The 17,608-nt window shown below is 41.1% G+C and overlaps 1 protein-coding gene across 3 annotated transcripts in view; it reads right to left on the bottom strand.

Moving 5' to 3' along the window:
• RASGRP3 (RAS guanyl releasing protein 3) overlaps nucleotides 1–4,004 on the bottom strand; it is a 58,903-nt gene extending 54,899 nt beyond the window's left edge. For 2 of the 3 annotated variants that reach the window (XM_059469253.1, XM_059469256.1), the window contains exon 1: nucleotides 3,849–3,962. The gene's annotated coding sequence lies outside the window, so the exon portion shown is untranslated. Of the gene's footprint in view, nucleotides 1–3,848 lie in introns of all 3 variants that reach the window. The other variant, XM_059469257.1, reaches the window with a different exon arrangement.
• Nucleotides 4,005–17,608: the final 13,604 nt, after the last annotated feature.

The raw sequence follows: 17,608 nt of genomic DNA, 5'->3' as shown, positions 1-17,608 counted from the left end.
ATGGCTCTTTATTTTGTACCACAGTTTGCTGGGGTGAATGAGAGAACTTCAGGTAAAAAAATATATCTGCACTTTGGCGTAAAGATTGGTTGTAAAGAAGCTTTTAAAAAAAATCCTTGCTTATGCAACAGTACTTTTCTAGTCCACTAGAAGAGTAGGAAACAGCCCAAGTAAAGTTAATGGCTTTTTCTGATAGCACAGAGACTTCTGGGAGAAACAGTCCATCTTCCATACACACATTGACCTTCACCCCTGTGCAGTAAGTTGGTGCAAAGCCTGCACATTTAATTCCCATTTGAGCTAAGGGATTTGTGTCAGCCTGAACCATTCTCACTGTTGTGGGTCGCTACTCATGCGTGTAGAATATTGTGATCTTCCCCTTAAATTTTTATCCATACTCTTCTGTTGTAAGCAGGGAAGCTCTTGGGTTCTGGATAAGGAAATGGTGAAACTAACATGCTGTGCTTGTAGTCAGACTAGATGAACTAATGACTCTGCCAGGCTTTAAATTTTATCAGTCTGTTGAAATAATTTTGCTTGAAATCAATGAGACTGCCCATATGCTTAAATTTAAGCACCTGCATAAACATTTAAACATTTTCACGAGTCAGGATGTTATTCAGCACATAGTTATGAGCTAGGTGTTTTAGACATTATAAAAAAATATTTGTTAACACTAATATTTCTGTTGTGTTGGGCAGCTGCATCTCTCTGTAGAACTATTTTGATGCTGTCCAATACTGAATGTTGATTTCTTAATGTGTTTTAAGTGGATTTCTGTTTTTGTTCCCTCTTCCCCAGTTCTGTTTTTTGAGTGAGACTACTGTAGACTGTACATGTGTTCTTGAAAAATTTTACTTTGACTACTCCAAACACTTGTAATTCTCTGCTCTTTTTTTCTATAATGTTAGTGGGCCTGACTAAATGGTGACTTGGAGCACAAAGCTTCCTTGTAAGAGTGTCTGGTAGAGTGGAATAAGGGCTTAGAGAGAAATTAAGATACTTACACCAGAGCAATTGCATGAGGAATAATAAATCTTACTAAACCTGAACTGGCTTTGCAGGAAAGCATGGCATGACTTGTCACCCAAAGTGCATTACTTTTTAAGTCATGTGATTTTTCTTCAAGTCAGTCAGATTTCCTGGAACCAGAAATCCATACTGCCCACACAGTAGTGACAGCTGACTGAGGTATTTATTTGACAACCCTAAACCTCTTTAATTACCTGGTAAAATAATGTCAGGGTAGGAAGCATGTGAACCTCAACTTCCTTCTGGTATATCAAATTCTCATATTTAATTTTTAGCTTGGAGCTTTAATAATTGCAGCTCTGTTAGTACTTGTGAACACTCTAAAGTGTTTATGCAGAAAGAATCTCCTGCAGAGTACTCAGACCCTAGCAGGTGGTAAGATTTTATAAGGTGCTGGGGTGTAAATTTCATTCTAAGCCTTCTGAAATCACAGAATCCCAGAATAAACTAGGTTGGAAAAGACCTTTGAGATCATGGAGTCCCAGCCTGTGACCTATCATTACCTTATCAGCTAAACCATGGCACTGAGTGCCTCATCAAGTCTCTTTTTAAACACCTCCAGGGATGGAGACTCAACCACACCCTGGACAGCCCATTCCAGGGCCCAATCACTCTTTCAGAGAAGCATTTTATCCTCATGATTCTATCTTCAGGACAAAACTTTCTGTTTACAAACTTGGAACTCATGAACATGTGAACTCTTGCAGTTTAGAAACAAATCTTCATATGTGTGTGTTTATTAAGAGTATTAATTAGGGAATTTTTAAGTACCATCTGTAGTATTTTTCCAAAGGTGAATTTGAGAGTGCATCAGTACATTTTTGATCACCTTTTCCTGGAAACTATAACAACTGGCTGATTTGTAAATGATCTTCTCCTTATAGCTAAGGAAAGGTTTCTGTTTTGCTACATTCACACAGTGGTACCAAGCTTTAAAAAAATGTGGTCAGTCCTGCTGACCTGAATAAATAAATCTGAATTAAACAGTGTGTACTGTTTAGTTGTATTGCAGTTGCTGTGCAGCTGGCATCTCAGGAAAATGATTGCACTTATTCAACACCAGAAATTGCAATGCTTCCTAAATTTTTAAATTAAAACACTCTTTTTCTGTTTCTGCTTAGTTTTTGCACAGGGCAATCAGTTACTGAAATTGAAAACAAGGAATGCTACCTGCACTAGAGCATGCTATGCTAGTTACTCAAATTGCAGTATTAAGAGCTTTCTCTTGCAAATATCTGTACAAGCTTCTAGTTTTACTGCCATTTTAGCCTTCACCAGGCTCATAACCAGCTAGAACTGCTGTAAATTACTGAGAATCACTGTAAATGCTGAGTACTTTGAGATCAGACAAAGAAAGGCCTGATCCTTTCCATGAGTGCTGGCTCACATCTGTTTCACTGGAGCTGCTGCTTGTCACCCCTGGATCAGGGTTTCAGCAGACTGCTGCTGTTCACAAATGTCCTGTCGAGGCTTTTCACCTACATGGGTGACATCCTGCCTTGCTATCTCCACAATAGCAGACTCCAAACATAATAGCATCCTAGGGGGATACAGTAGAATAACAACACATCACACTTCCTTTGTAGTCACCAGCAACTTTTTACCATAAACCCCTAATCCTAGACAACATCTGCACAACAACTTAATCATCTGAACAGCATATGCTTAGAGGCAATGTGTTACCACAAATGAGACTAATACAAAGGTTATTCTCATAGATCCTTCAAAGAAGATAAAATTCACATGATGAAAACCTGAGTTTGTTATTCTACAGCTTCTATTCTGCTGCCTGCCAATCACAACAGCATTTCCTTTGTTAGGAGTGCAAAGGACATGCTGAGAGTCAAAAAAATCAAACACAATCTTAGAAAACTCAAATTTTCCATCTTGAAAGTCAGTCTTGTTGGTGGTAACTCAGTGAATTAATATGGTCTGTACACTGATCTATCTTAAAATGGAGCTTTTTCCACACTCAGTCATGATAGTGTGATATTGTGTATAGTATCTGAAAATGAGCACATTAGAAATTTCCACTCATATTCTACTGTCAGCTTAAATTAGACCTCAGAATGGCAGCCTGTAGTATTGCAATGCAAGCAACAATGAATAATATATCTTGATTTGATATCTATATGTAGAATATTTTTGTATATATGCACGCACACACACACACACAAATTACTTGTCATAATAAATTCTAAAACTCTAGAAACTTCCAGGTATTTTAATTCAGGCTAAGTTCCTACCTTTAAGTCTACATCATAAGGCTAAATTATCACAAAATTTGTATTATATACATTTTGATGTGTTTCTATATTCCATATTAACACATATAGAAGATATATATAGTTCATGTACTTCTTCTTACTTTCTGATAGCACAGAGACTTCTGGGAGAAGTCTCTACTTTCTTATAAAGATATCTTTCATATACTTTTCTCTCCCTCTGTCTTTTTCTAAATCTATATTTTTACATGAATGCAGAGTTGACATAATATTTTCCTTTGGGCATATATTTACCATAACATTTCTCTAGTACTTATCACAATCTATAAGAGAACACGACACAACTCAGGAAAACAGTAGTTATGTCATGGATTTATGGCAAAGGTTTCTTTTGCTTAAGAAAAGTTCTAAAGAATCCATAAGTGAATTTGGATTTCTTTATCTAAAAATCAGACATCCTGCCAAACCTTTAGCTAAAAGCCAGTTGCCATTCCTTCTCCAAAGCTCATTCTTTTTTTGTTCACCAGCCTGGCCACACCTGAAAAGAAGCGGCGCATGCAGCAAGCAGAAATGCCAGAAGGAGGCACTTACCTTAATTTGATAGGTGCCCAGCTTGCATCCCTCTCCTTTTCCAAGAGTTCTTCTCAGGACACGGAGCTGCTGAGGTGATTTGCTCCCAGCAGTGTCCTGCCCATGGCTCTCCCACTCAGCAGCCCTGCAGAGAGAAGCAGGATTGTGCTCTGCTCCCTCCCAGCAGCTTCACTGGGGCTGGGGCTCCTCTGAGCTCAATTAGCTCGAGATTGTTTGGCTAAATGGCAGCCACACTTCCTTCTATTCTTTCCCTGCTTAGTTTTCCTGCCTCCAGTGGTGCTTTTTCCTTTCTTTGGACTATAAATAGGCCTGTCACAACACAGTCTATAGCAGTAAGGAAGGCAGGAAATGCATTTAAACAAAGGAAAGATCTTAGGGGGTTTTGCCCTCCCCTGCCAATATAAGTAAAAGAATTTGATAGGGATTGGTCTGCAGACACAGTTTTCTTTGCATGAGGAAAACACTTGTTCAAAAACATGCTAGGATGTCATATTTTGTGCTCCACAAAAAAAAAAAAAAAAAAAAAAAAAAAAAAAAAAAAAAAGGCACAGCAGCAGTGGGCCTTAGTCTCTTGAGTAATTAGTACTTCCTTAAAGGCTTTCATTATGGTTAAATATTTTTATTTCTTTGGGATTAGAGTGTTGGAAAAGGATATTTTGGCTTAGAAAAGAGGACAAAATTGGCTAACAAGCTTTAAGAAGACAAGATATGTCTTACAGGATGTGCAAATCTTCCATGGTTAAGAATGACATTATAAAGTCTATGAATCTTCATTTTGTCTGAGTACTCTCTTCCTCAGTGGAACTTATCCTGCAGACTAGAAGTGTTTAAGCAAACTAAGTGTGTTTACATGCAGGGAAACTGAATTGCTGCGTGTATGCAATGAATATGGCTGTGCAGCTACAGCTCTTAGATGGCAACTATGCTGAAATCCTTAAATATGTTCCATGAATTGAGAAAAAGAATTATTTTATATGCTTTTTTTTTTTTTTTAAATCAGAGCTTCCAATTTAATTTTTTCAGCTTAGTGGTCTTAAAAATACATACCAAGCTTCCAAGACTCTCTCAAGCTTGAAAAAAGAAATTAATGATTTCCACATTATACTCAGTTAAGATGGGAATATATGTGGTATTTCTTTATCTCTTTGCCCTATCCCAACATTTTCTGTTGTCAATGCCTTTCCTTCACTTTATATGAAAAACCTTTCTGCTGCTTTTTACATTGGTAGTTTTTATGTTAGAAAAGCTGTGTGTTTGCTGAAGACCCTAATGCATGGTTTGGGATTGGTGATTATTTAAGTGGGAAGGTAGAGACTTGAAAGAGAACTGTTGCTATGTGGATGAAAAATGTTTCTTCTGTTTAAGATTTGTGTCTGAAATATACAGATGAGGGGTCATGCTGAAAGTGGAGAGAGTTAAGGACCTGTGGCACTTAAGGAATTTGGAGAATGTTAAACCTTTTGTTTCAGACATTATGTAGGCAAGCATCATGATTGTTTGCCAGTATGCTGTTATGTATACAAACTAGTAAATCTGTGTTAACCTTAGGCAGACTACATGATGCCAGAGCAATTTTATATAAAAGTCATCTTCAGGAAAGTGCCTGCCTTGTTGAGAACTTTGCAAAGATCCTGTCTGCCATGACAAGAATGTGATTGTTTATGAAAAAGAAGAGATATACTAGTGGTGTGTGAATAAACATTGTTGTTGATTTTTTGAGAATTAATAGTGACCCAGGACCAAGGTTTTCCTTGAAAGTGGCTTTTAAAATAAAGTTAAACTAAAACAGAATGTTTCAAGCAAAACTCCTTTCAAAATCAAGAATTCAATTTATAGAAAGTTACCATATTTACAGTACTTCTTTCTGGTGTTAATAATCATATTTAGGAGAAAGCCTTTGGAGGATGTTATCTTTGCAGATCATGTCCTACAAATCTGACTAAAAGAAATATAATTCTTTGTAGTGAACAGTGGACCAAATACTGACTTCAGCTGAAACATGGAACCAGATTTTGCTTAAAAGACTCTGTCATGGAGATGACTGAAGGCAAGCTGCAGTCTTTCTGGCTGTTTTGGACCTCAGACCAAGGCTGATGGACTGGCAATGAGTAAAGGTTGATTGAGCAGCTGTGGAATAGGCCTCACTAACTCTGTTTCTGCAAAGCTGGTCTCCATGGTATAACAGCACTGAAATGCAAAGCTGCTTAGCACTAATAAACTCACACATACCTTTATTCAGATGTAGTTGAGTTGAAATCTTAAATCCTCTCAATGAGTTACTAGTGGTTACAGACTTGAATTTGCATCACACATGCTCTGTGTGCTGTTAGCACCAAGCAGTGCCAGAGCCCAGGAGAGGCTTAGTCTGGAACTGCTGCTTGCCTTGTGCCAGCAGAGCCCAATTGCACTAGAGTGCTTGCACTGATTTTGCTGGTAGCTTTTCTTTCAAAACCACACACCTCTTTTCTCAGTGTCATTCAAGACATCTCTAAATATTAAAAATAGATTGCAAAGTTAAAGCAGAATTACTCTCCTCAGTCGTTCTGACCTCACACACTGGAAGAAATTCTCACCTGGCGTGCAAACTTTCCCACTCCCACTTCACCATTTCAGTCTTGAGGAGAGTCTGTCCTGAAAGAGTTTTCACTACAGACTTTCCCCTGGGAATGGATCAGGTAGCTGGTGGAGCCACAAGTGAGCTTGGAGCAGGGTGAGAAATTGTTGCTCAGGGCAGATACTTGTAAAGTGCAGTGAATTGTCAAAGCTGAAGAGTTGTATTTTCTCTGTCTGTCTCATTTTTACTCATCCTCATGCATTAGCCTCTAGGACAAACAGTGACTGCATGAGCAGATGCAGGGCAACACTGTGGTGTCCAGAACTTTGGGGATGTGCTTGGTCCCTTGGAATTCAAAGCAGTCCATTTACATTTTGTGCCCTGAGAATACATGCATGTGTGCATGTGTTACAGACATAAACAAACTCTTTCTTTTCAGTGAGCTCCTGTGTGCAGATGCAGCTTCTCCAATAAAATCCTCATCACAGGATACTTAAGACTGAGTTATCACATGGCAGCATGACAAAAGCACTGCCTTTTGCTGGACATCCCAGAAGGGCTTTGCACAAACAATACTGGTTTCTACCACAGAGCACTAAACATGAACTATTCATTATTCACTACCACTATTCATCTAAACATGAATTTAGATGCATTGATATGATCTCCCCTTACCACTCCCCCACCCTGATTGCTGTGCTGGTTTTAACTCTGCATCTGGCTTTTAACAATTAGAATGCTAACAATGGTATCCAAATTCCCATGAAAGTTGAATAGGGAAGATTTTCAGCACAGCTTCCAAAATAAAAAGCTGAACTACCTGAACCTTCTCCTCTGCTTTTATGCTGCCCCTTCCTTGGGCTGCTGAGCAGCATTGTGTAATGCCACTCTTTCCACTGACATCATTGGGAATGGGTTTGACATCAATTCAACAGGAGCAGGGAAGCACACTTTAGTGCCTGTAATTCATTAAGTAGCTTGAATTCCTTAATCTGTTATTCCTGCCCTCTTACCTCCTCAGTTGTCTCCTTCTTGCCTTCACATTTCATTGCCTCGTGGAATGTGTTGCAAGAAATTACATAACTTTTCCTGGTAAAACTATACAGAGGCAGAAACAAAGAGCTAGTTTTTATCTTCTATAGCTCTTGTTTAGTCTACCTGACTTAACACCATGAAAATCACTTGCCTCATAATACTGAGTAAATTGTAAAGACTTTCCTTTTGATTTCTGATTCTGTTAAACACAGATGGTCTTTCTGGACTGCAGCACAGGCTGTGGGCCAGATCCCCAGCTTCTACAAATTGGGGTTGCTCCATAAGCTTCAGTGGAGTGACACTGATTTGAGCTGCCTGAAGACTCCTGCCAATTAGTTTTAATGTATCTGTGCCAATTCACAGCAGCTGAGGAGCTGTGGCTTTAAGGGCCTTTCTAATTGTAGCTTATGTTCACTGTATAGATTTATTGGTTTTCTCCCCTCTGCCACTCAAACAAATCATCCAAACATAGACACATCCCAAAAGATCTGCTGCTCACAGCCATGGGGCAAGGTAAAGAAATGTTCATGATGCTCTTAAAAAAAGGGAGGGAAAACCACAGGTCAGACTCAGGCTGTGTGTCAGCATACAAGTGTCAGACTGATGGTCTGCCCAGGGTGTTTGTGGCCTCCTGAGTTTAGCACAGCTGTAGTCCCTTATGCCATAACCTATCTCTCTGTGCTTTTGATGGGTTGTGTGGTCGTGAAGGGTGACCACAAAAAGAAGTCTAATTTATTCTTCACCTCCTTGCTTACCAAAACAGAATGCATATTTTCCCATTCCATATGTTAAAGAACATGCCTTAAACCTGATAGCAGCGTAATAGTGAAGATTGAAGTTAAAACTTTGCTTACAGAATGTTGAAATTCTTAAGGCCCAAACCTTCTGTACATCCCCATCACCTTTCCCTGTGATTGATTTCTCTACAAACAAACCAGGAGTTTAAAATTTTTACGGGTGTGGTGACAGCAGGAAATATTATCTCCATGATATAGATGGGGAAATACAGTAATTTGCCAAAGGTCTCACAGGAAGTAATACTTTTGTTTGGAAAACTTATGCTGTTTGTTGTTCCTGCTTTTAATTTTTTTTTTAAATTGTATTTTGTGTTTCTCCTGTTCCGTTTTCAGCCACATCTTTACATTCAAGGTTCTTTGTGCGCTACTTCTGTCCTGCTCAGGGTGTGTGTAATTTGGTTTGCTTCCAGACAGCTCACAATTTCATGTTGTTTCCACTTGTAAAATTGTCATATAAGCACCCATGTGCTTTCTTTCCCCCGGTCTGAAAAGCTGCTACAAACAACTGCCACATTACAACACTGTTTGGCAAAACTCTCCTTCATGCCACCATCCTGCAGAAATGTCAACACTGTTGCTGCAGGGCAGCAGGTGGTGTTTTGTTCCAGGAATGTAAAAGGGGCTGCATAAAATTTCAACAAGTTATTGGACCTTCAGAAATTATCTTAAACAGGTTCTTCTGGTAATGCCCATCTTTGTGGGTGGTGTCTCTGCTCTCCTGACTGCTCAGGGTGCCGTGCCAGAAATCCCCATTCCTGATGGCATCCCGTGTTTGTACAGGGTGGGCAGCTGCTCTCACTGTTACTAGTGTTATCTCATTTATTTGCATGCTTTTTCCACCTCTGTCCATCTTTTTTTCTCATTTGATACCTCTGTTGAGAGAAAGCCTTTTTTACAGCACTTGGCTCAGCAAGGTGCCTGTTTTTGACTCCCAAACACCATGACTCAAAGGTATTAGTAATGGGTAGATGACCTCAGGCAATACAGTCCTGCACTTCCAACTTTAGATCTTTTCTACTCTTGCATTAATTATAATGTATGTCTTTTAGAATTGAAGGTTCCAAGGAAAAAAGTGAGAAAGCACGTACCAGTGACAATTTTTTTCCTCCTTTGTATATAATGTACTAAAGAAAGAGTGATAATATGTTTTACAGCTAATGCATCCCTGGCAAAAATACTTCCTACAGGAATCATTTGACTTTTTCATGGTTGCTAGAAGCTGTGTGTATATAATTTTACTTATCCTCAGAGTCAGATATAGATTAGGGAAGAAAATATTTTAAAATGGCTAAAATATTTCTGCTTTTTGTTTGGGTTATGGAATTAGGTTCTTATTTGCACTATTTTCACTTAGTTATAGTTCATTGACCAAGATGAGTTACTTCCCCCATAAGTCTGTATGAATTTATTCTCCTGGTTTCCATTGTCACTATGATAAGAGGTGAAACCAACTGCTGACCAAACATTTTTGGATTTCAAGGTGTTGATTTCCTGCAACTGCCAGAACAGGGGAGACAGGTTAGGTTAAGTTGTGCTAAATGTCCTTGTGTGAGTTTATGGAAAGATTGCAGCCCAAGTCTCTTTGCTGCCATTTGAGGTAGGGCAGCCTGTTCTAAATGGCTTTTTGGGGTATTGCTGCACAGTTCTTTGTTTTTTGGAGCCTGAGTCATGCTCATAAAACTTGTGCTCTCCTGCTAGAACGGTGGGTTGAACAGCAGAAATCCTACCAGAACATGTGTGAGGAGGGGAAGTGACTAATTTGATTGCCACAGGGTGACATTTCTTCAGTGCCAAATCTCCCTCCCTTGCACCTGTCTCGAGAGCAGATGACTGCTGCAGTCTCCTCTTCTAAAAGGAAGAGGAAGAGGAGCTCCACCACGATTCCCATCAAATGCTGTGATAGCTGTCACCTCCTGGCTGGTCCTGGCTGGAGGGGAGCCCTGCCAGGACAGAACTAATGGCAGAGAGAGCCCCAAATCACGAGGTTTATTCAGTGACATCACGGATCAGTTGATATCTGTTTGTTATGTTGGGAAGATGAGTGTCTGTTCCTTTTTTTATTCAGGAATTGTTCCAGAGCAGTTAATGCTTTCCCTGTCTCCTTGTCCACCATGTACGAGCTAGATTTACATCAGCTAGACCAGCTGTTCTCAGCCTGGGCTGGGAATTTTGTTATGCTGGGAGATTGAGCAGTTCATTTTTCATGCATCAGGAAGAGCCCTCGGAGTGTCAGTCAGCTGGACTTGTTAGGTGACAACTTCTACCTTAGTGTGCTTTAAAAACAGCCATTGTTTCACTTAATTGCTCCTCGGGAAACTTTCAACTTCTAGCGTGCTTTTATGCTCATTTCGGGCTCAAGCTTTTCCGTTCCAGCTATGCGCTTCTTTTCCCGGGGCTTCCCGTTTCTCCCGTTGCAGAAACACACATTCTGCCCTCTTGGAGCTGTTTCTGAACACCACTGCTTGCCTCTCGGACTGGGGCTTTTCTTGGCATTCCCTTGCGGCACAGCAGGAGCTGCGCTGACCTCTAGTGACAGGCCAGGAGACAGAAACTGTCTTTGCTGTTCACACCCACCCACAGCACTTCCCTCCGAGCATCCCCCTTTCTGCGGCGTTCAGCCCAAACAAACCCTAAGGGCTTAGTCTCTCCTGCAGTATCTCCAAGCCTTTATAATACTTGCTTAAATTTCTGTCCAGCTGTTGAACAGCTGGTGTCAGACTCAGATCTTCTGCTGGCTGTGCAACGGCAGAATTCTATTAACTTTTAATAATACTTATTAATTATAAAATGAACTAATTTTGCAAGCCGATGATACTTCATTCCATTTGTAATCCTACAATAAAATGATTCATATGAAGATAACCCTTGAAACCCAGAAAAAGCTTTAAAAAGCTTGTTTTGACTCTTACAATTTGCATTTTTACTACATTTCAGTCTGTATGTCTTGTTGCCAACAGGGGAGTTGGAAGGGTTCAGTGAGATACTACTTGTTATGAAACATAGAGAAAAATCTCATAATTAGCAAATGTCTCTAGGGTTGCTAGATCTCTTTCAAAAGGTTTTAGACAATTCATGCCTCACAGTTTTAAATGGTTTTAATTTTTAAAATTTTGAAGTGTTAGAAAATCACCTATAAACTGGGAGCAGAGTTACTCCCTGTGTGAGTCACTGAAGTCAGCTGAGTGCACCAAACATCGAGTTGCACCAAAATTAGGTGGGACAGTCTACATACTAACAGATATTGTCAACTGTAATTGTACAGAAGAATGAAGAGATGACAGTGGAAATCACAGGGAACTAAACCAGAACTAAATTAGAACTATAAGGGAATCAAAATGTGAGAGAGACTCTGCAGGGACCTTTTTGTTTGGCCTGCCCAGGAGGCTGGTAGATCACATGAAAGAGGCTCTCATTCCAGGTCCTCGCCCTTGAGTCCTGGATGCTCCTGGATCTCTAGGACCAGTTTTGAGTTAGGCGTTTAGACAGGGAAAATACTCCTGGTGTTAGAGTCTCCTACAGTATTGTCCTTGGGGTACACGTTCCCAAGTGTTCTGTTAGGTCTCACTGTGGTAGATGTAATGTGTTTAGCAAACCCTCAAACATAAACTGAATTTTACTGGATGAGGTAAGGGCCATTTTGGCTAAAAATAGTTATTGCTGCCTTCTGGTGAAATAACCCAATACCAGAACTATTACCAGATGCGAAATTAAAATATATGTCTGAATGCACTATGCACTCAGCAGTGAAATCCTCAGAAGCTCTCTATCATCTGCTTTGCTGTATCTCCAGTGTGCTACAATGAACCAACATCACAGTCAGCAATACAGCTAATGTAGTTCCTTTTTTTCCTTAGCAGCCTAAGGGAATTTAAAAATAATAATTCTCCTTTTTTTTTTTTTTTTAAAAAGTATAATCATGAGCAAATGTGAATGAAAATTCTGTGTTCATTCATCTCACTGTTGTGCAAAGCAAAGGATTTCCCTTTCCTGTCTTATTTTTGAAACTTCATTATTCTATGTTTGCTGTTCAGCTCAGTTTGGTGATGCTGCAGGCCAAAGAACACATTCATTTCTAAAGGCATGTTTGAAATTTCTTGCTTATGGTAAAAGAAGGACAAAGATGTCACATCTCCCTGGGTAGTTTTGCTGCTTGGTGGTGGCTTTAGTTCCTGTGAGGAGAGGGATCACTCTGAGGGAAATGATCGGTTTACCTTGGCGGAAGGTCTTCCCGAGCACCGGAGAGCAGCTATCTATTTCACCACATGCCAAATCTTTATTTAGAGCCTGAAAACTGCTTTTGTGGCCTCCAATGCAAACAAACAGGAAGGATGGGATACATGAGATGCTGAGGCTTTGGATCATGAGCAAATGACAGGATGTACTGGAGGCAAAATAGCAAAAGCCTGACTTCAGTGAAGACAGCTCCTGGAAAGGGGTATCAAATGGAACAGAAACTGGGAATGCCCTTGTGCCCAGAGATGAGCTGCAGCAAGAAGGACAGGTGTGTCACATCCTGAGAATAGTGCCCACTCACAAAGTTACAAGTCCTGCTGGGGATTTTGGAACACGTCTTACCCACTCTTCTGGGCAGCTACTGCCTGGATGAGAAGTGGCAGAAATTGAACTTTTAATGTGAAAGAAACAAAAAAATCTGCTTAGCTGCACTCAAAACTTTTCTGCCAGAGACATTCCTCATTAGACACACATGGTGGGATTTTTTTCAAAAGAGTTTGGCACAGCCTTTTCCCTGCTCCCAGGAATCCATGTAGGTGCCACAGGTTTCAGTGGGAGGAGAGCTTAATCAATACGGAGTGCTTTGGAAAAATGCAGCTCAGAATGGATCCTGGCAGGCTGAGCAGATAGGGATTGGAGGTGATGCTGAAATTGTCACGTAGAAATTTTCCATGCTGGCTAGCATTATCCTCTCCATCCTCCTCTGCTCAGAGCTAATGGAAAGCAGTGTGTGGCAAAGCATGACTTGAGGGGAAGGGAAAGTCAGTGTTGAATAAAATGAGAATACCCTAATTTCCTCTCTCCTCTGTGTCTTTTATCAGGACAAAAATGCAGAACTTCCCTTCTTCCTGAGGTTGCCACTTAACTCTTGAAGAACAGATGGGTTAATTGCAAGCAACAGAACACATTGTGCATGCTGCTCCTTCTGGATGGGATTCTCCTGACTGGGCTGAGCAGGCTGGTGCTCTGTTCTCTCCAAAGTGCACCTGGCACACACTCAGGTGTGGGAGAAATAGAGGAGGTCATGTTCTCTCTGTCCCCTTACCTATCTCATTTAAGGACAGGCAGCAGAGGCTGCTGTGCCAGGTCACAGGTCTCATGGAAAAATGTAGCTTGGAAGGGACCTCTGGAGGTCCCTAAGGCAAATCTCCTATCTTGGGCAGGGCAAACTTGAGAGTTTAGTGAGGTTGCTCAGGTGCTGAGCAGTAATTCCTCCAATCATGAGGGGAAAGAGCAAAGCGAGCACAGGCCTCAGATGTATGTGGGACAAAACAGGCAGCCTGAAGACTGTCAAAATATCTATCTGGTGATCCAGTGGTCTTGAAGGAAAGCTGACATAGCTGACATCCTGCATTTCTTTGGTTTATGTCATTCTTTCCCCATCAGGTAGTAAAATCTCTTAGTAATACAGGTTGTCACAGGATAATCCTGTTTCATTACATGTTCTCTTGTTGGCACGTGGGCAGTGAAGTGGTAAAGGTTGGTGAGGAGCAAAGTGGTCTTTGGATTCAAGATCTTGCACAGCTGTGCCAGCTGTGGAGGTGGTGCCCCAGATGTGTCCAGATTTTCTAGTCCTTCTGTTGTGTGAGGTTACTCCTGCAGCTGAAAGCAGTGACAGCAGGCCAGTCCTGCAGCAGCCTCTGTGACTCTCACAAAGTGACATTGTCACTCATTTGAGAAACCTTCAGCAAGTGGCTGATTCTCCTCATTCCCTCAGTTAGTCTGCTTCTCTTCTGGATGCATCACGTTCAGCTTCCCTAGGTAAATTTCAGATCTTCTGACAGAAAAAGCTATACAAATACCAAATAATCACAGAATCAATCAGTTTGAAAAAGACCTCTGTGATCATTGAGTCCAACCTATGATCAAACACCCACCATGTGAACTGGACTATAGCACTGAGTGCCACATCCAGTCTTTCCTTAAACACTTGGAGGAACAGTGACTACACCAGTCATGGTCTCAGAAGTGAACAGTAGCCTCTGTTACACACAGCAATTCATCCCTTCTTTGCTTGAATGGCTCCTTAATAACTCCCTTGGCCTGCCTGGTGTTAAAAGAGGCCCCAGCATGCACAAACTGCCCTTCAAAGTGGGTGGCACTGTTAAAAGAACAATACTGTAGTGTCTTCTAGAGGCAGCAGCAGGGTTCCTGAGTTTGCCAGGCACTTTGAAGGAATGCACTGTGGTTTAATTGCTGCCCAGATCAGGCCTGTGACATGCTCTAATTGAGTCTGTCACCTTTCTTTTTGAGGAATTAGGGAAGTGCCAAAGCCAGGAGCCCCTCTGCTGCCAAACTCAGATTCAGCCACGATGAATGTGAGCTAATAGGTCCTGACAACTCCTTCAGTGCCTTTAGCATTCCAGGACTTCTCTTAGTCAGGAATTTACTTGAGTATGTCAGTTGCCACTGACTAGCTGAATATTTGTCATCACTGTGAGCTCTGTCTCTTGGATCCAAATTCAGCTGTTCAGCTGTGAGTCTTTTCCCAAGGAATGTTAGTGTTCACTTTGATAGTTTTAACACTGGCTAGTTTTTACACTGAATAGCATCCCAACATGAAAGTATCTGTTCATATCAAATATCTTTCTAGCTGAAATACACATAACTCCAGTTCCATAGTAACTTCATTCTCATTAGCACAGCAGCATTAAAAGGGAACTAGCACAATTCAGTTCTACCATGTCAGCAATTTTATTTTTTGTAGCAAGGAAATGTCTGCCTGAAAAAAGACTGATTTTTTTAAAGGATCCATATGGATATATAAAGTATTGGTGCCATTTGGTATAAATTGTAATCAGTTCCAGATTCTGCTGTACTCAGAAACTTGAATCATGGAACTGTACGTGGTGGTTTCTGTATTTTGAAGGCTCTCACCTAAACCGCAGCTCTTGTAACAACTAAAATGGCTATACCCATGGTGTCCAATCCCTTGTCTTAATCATGTTAAGAAAATGTTTGTTTAACTATGAATCAAAATTGTATTCCTAAGCCCTGCAGCTTTTCAGGTAAAATGACAGAACCAGCCTTGCTATACTGGGCAAAGTAGGTGGGCTCCAGAGGCTGAATTTCACTTAATTCCTCCAATTGTGGTTCCTTTGTCAAAGCATTTCTGAAGGCCTGGAGCCAGGCAACGTGGAATGCTAAGCACTGGGATGCCAGTGGGATTTAGGCTGCTTGGTCTGCCTTTGGCTCCCTGTGTGTTTTAAGGCATATTAGAGGTACAAAGAGGTGGAAGGGAAAGGCATGAGCACGCACAAAGTCTGCTGCCTGCTTCCACAGTGTCTGTGATCGATGGAACTGTGTGGCTGTAATGAGCACATGGCTACTGAACCAGCAGAATATTTCAAGCTTCATTCAGGGCTTGGGTCAACTGCTGCCCTCTTGAAGTAGGTACGGGAGATGGAAGATGGCTGGACAAACCAGAATGTTTTTTGAGAATTGCTGCCGATAGAAACTGATAGGCAAAGAGATGGTTTAGGTTTGCTGGGGGATTTGTTTTCCATGGAACCAGAGCTAGCACAAGCCATCACTCTGAACATACTGGTAGCTTTCAATGCTGTGACCAATTTCAACCATGTCTATAAGGCAAACTAGAGCAAAAGGCCAGCACAACCTGAGGTCTGTGAACTTTGATGAACAGCTAGAGACAACTGAGCCAACTAATCCTCCCTGCTGAGAGCATGGACAACATTTAGTTTGGCAGCAGTTGTGCCAATGCGTCTGCATCTATCAGCCTGTCCTGGCACTCACGCCTGCAAACGGGTGCTACCTGTGTATGGACTGATGGTGTACTGGGATGCTGAAAATCTGAGCCTGGGGTGAGAGCTGCAGTGGTGGCTTGGGACCCCAGGCTGTCTTACAGAGATGAACGCAGCTGGGTACGGAAGCAGGAGGAGGTGAGATTCAGGACAGCACTGCCTTGTCTATGAATTTTCATGGTGGCTGAAAGCAGCCAGGGCTCATCCTGAACCCAGTGAACGGCTCTAACTGTGACCTTGCTCTTTACTAAAGTTGTAGGATTAACCTCAAGCAGGACTAAGAGATCTTAGATCAACTAAGAGCTCTTTAGTTACAGTATCCACTAATTAAACTAAACCTTCCTTCCTTCTTCCTTAACCACAGCAGGTAAGCAAGAATTATTTTTGTGAGTGTAATTATAGACCAGCTCTAGTGTTTGTGATCCACCTCTTTTTGACTAGAAGAGTAACTGACCCTCCACCCTCCCCCGCCTAATTCTAGAAAAGTAAAGAGAGTTTGGCACTTCAAAAGTATCTCTTCCCTAAAGATCCTTCTTTCCAGAGTTTGTTGAGAATGTTTTACTGCATTTTGACAGTATCTCCACTAGTCCTAGTGTCAGGTTCCAGCAGAGAGAGAGAAGCATCCTGGGAAGGACAGATGCTACTGCACATTTACCGTCACATGGACTTTAGAAAGATCTACTGTAGGTGCAGACCTGAAAGGGATGGAGCTTATGATATTTTTGGTTCTGTGGCTGACCTGAATATTGACTCACTTTTAAAAATCTCAAGTTATCCTTCTCCTTTTAATGCAGGGCATGTCTAGAAGACACAGCAAAACATTTCATTCGAAAAATATGAGAACGACCTGTTTCAGGATTTCTGAAAGAAACTCTTTCACTCTGGAGAAGGTCACAGTGAAACATCTGTCAGTCTCCTAATCTCTCTCTCCTTCCACTGAAAAGTAAGAGCTGATGGGAAGGTACAGTTCATCAAGAAAAGGAAATTCTCCCCCTTCTCCTCAGTATTTCTGAAAACCAGGCCATCATACTGTAGAGTGTTATTTGCAGATTTAGTGGGAAACATGCCTAAACCAGGAAAGAAAAAAAAAAAATTCCATGTGAATCAGCTTCCAAGTCAAACAGTTTCTGTATGTCTGTGTTTGAAATCTTCCCCCTGGAAGCCTAACTTCAGGCATTAACTAATTCAGGTTCTGGTCTTATTAAAACAGAATGAGAAGGAAAAACCAGCCAGACAACTCCCTAACACTATTCTAATGTAAATTAAATCTAGTACTGAGAGGCTGATTCTTCTAAACACCTGAGGGCTGATTTTTGTACAATAAACACACAGAAAAAAAAGGGGGGGGGGAGGAAAGGAGCCAAAATTAGTAAATATTAC

This window comes from Ammospiza nelsoni, chromosome 3, assembly GCF_027579445.1.
Source record: "Ammospiza nelsoni isolate bAmmNel1 chromosome 3, bAmmNel1.pri, whole genome shotgun sequence".
Lineage (NCBI taxonomy): Eukaryota > Metazoa > Chordata > Aves > Passeriformes > Passerellidae > Ammospiza > Ammospiza nelsoni.
The sequence above is the reverse complement of the archived record's forward strand: the minus strand, read 5'-3'. Positions and strand labels throughout refer to the sequence as shown.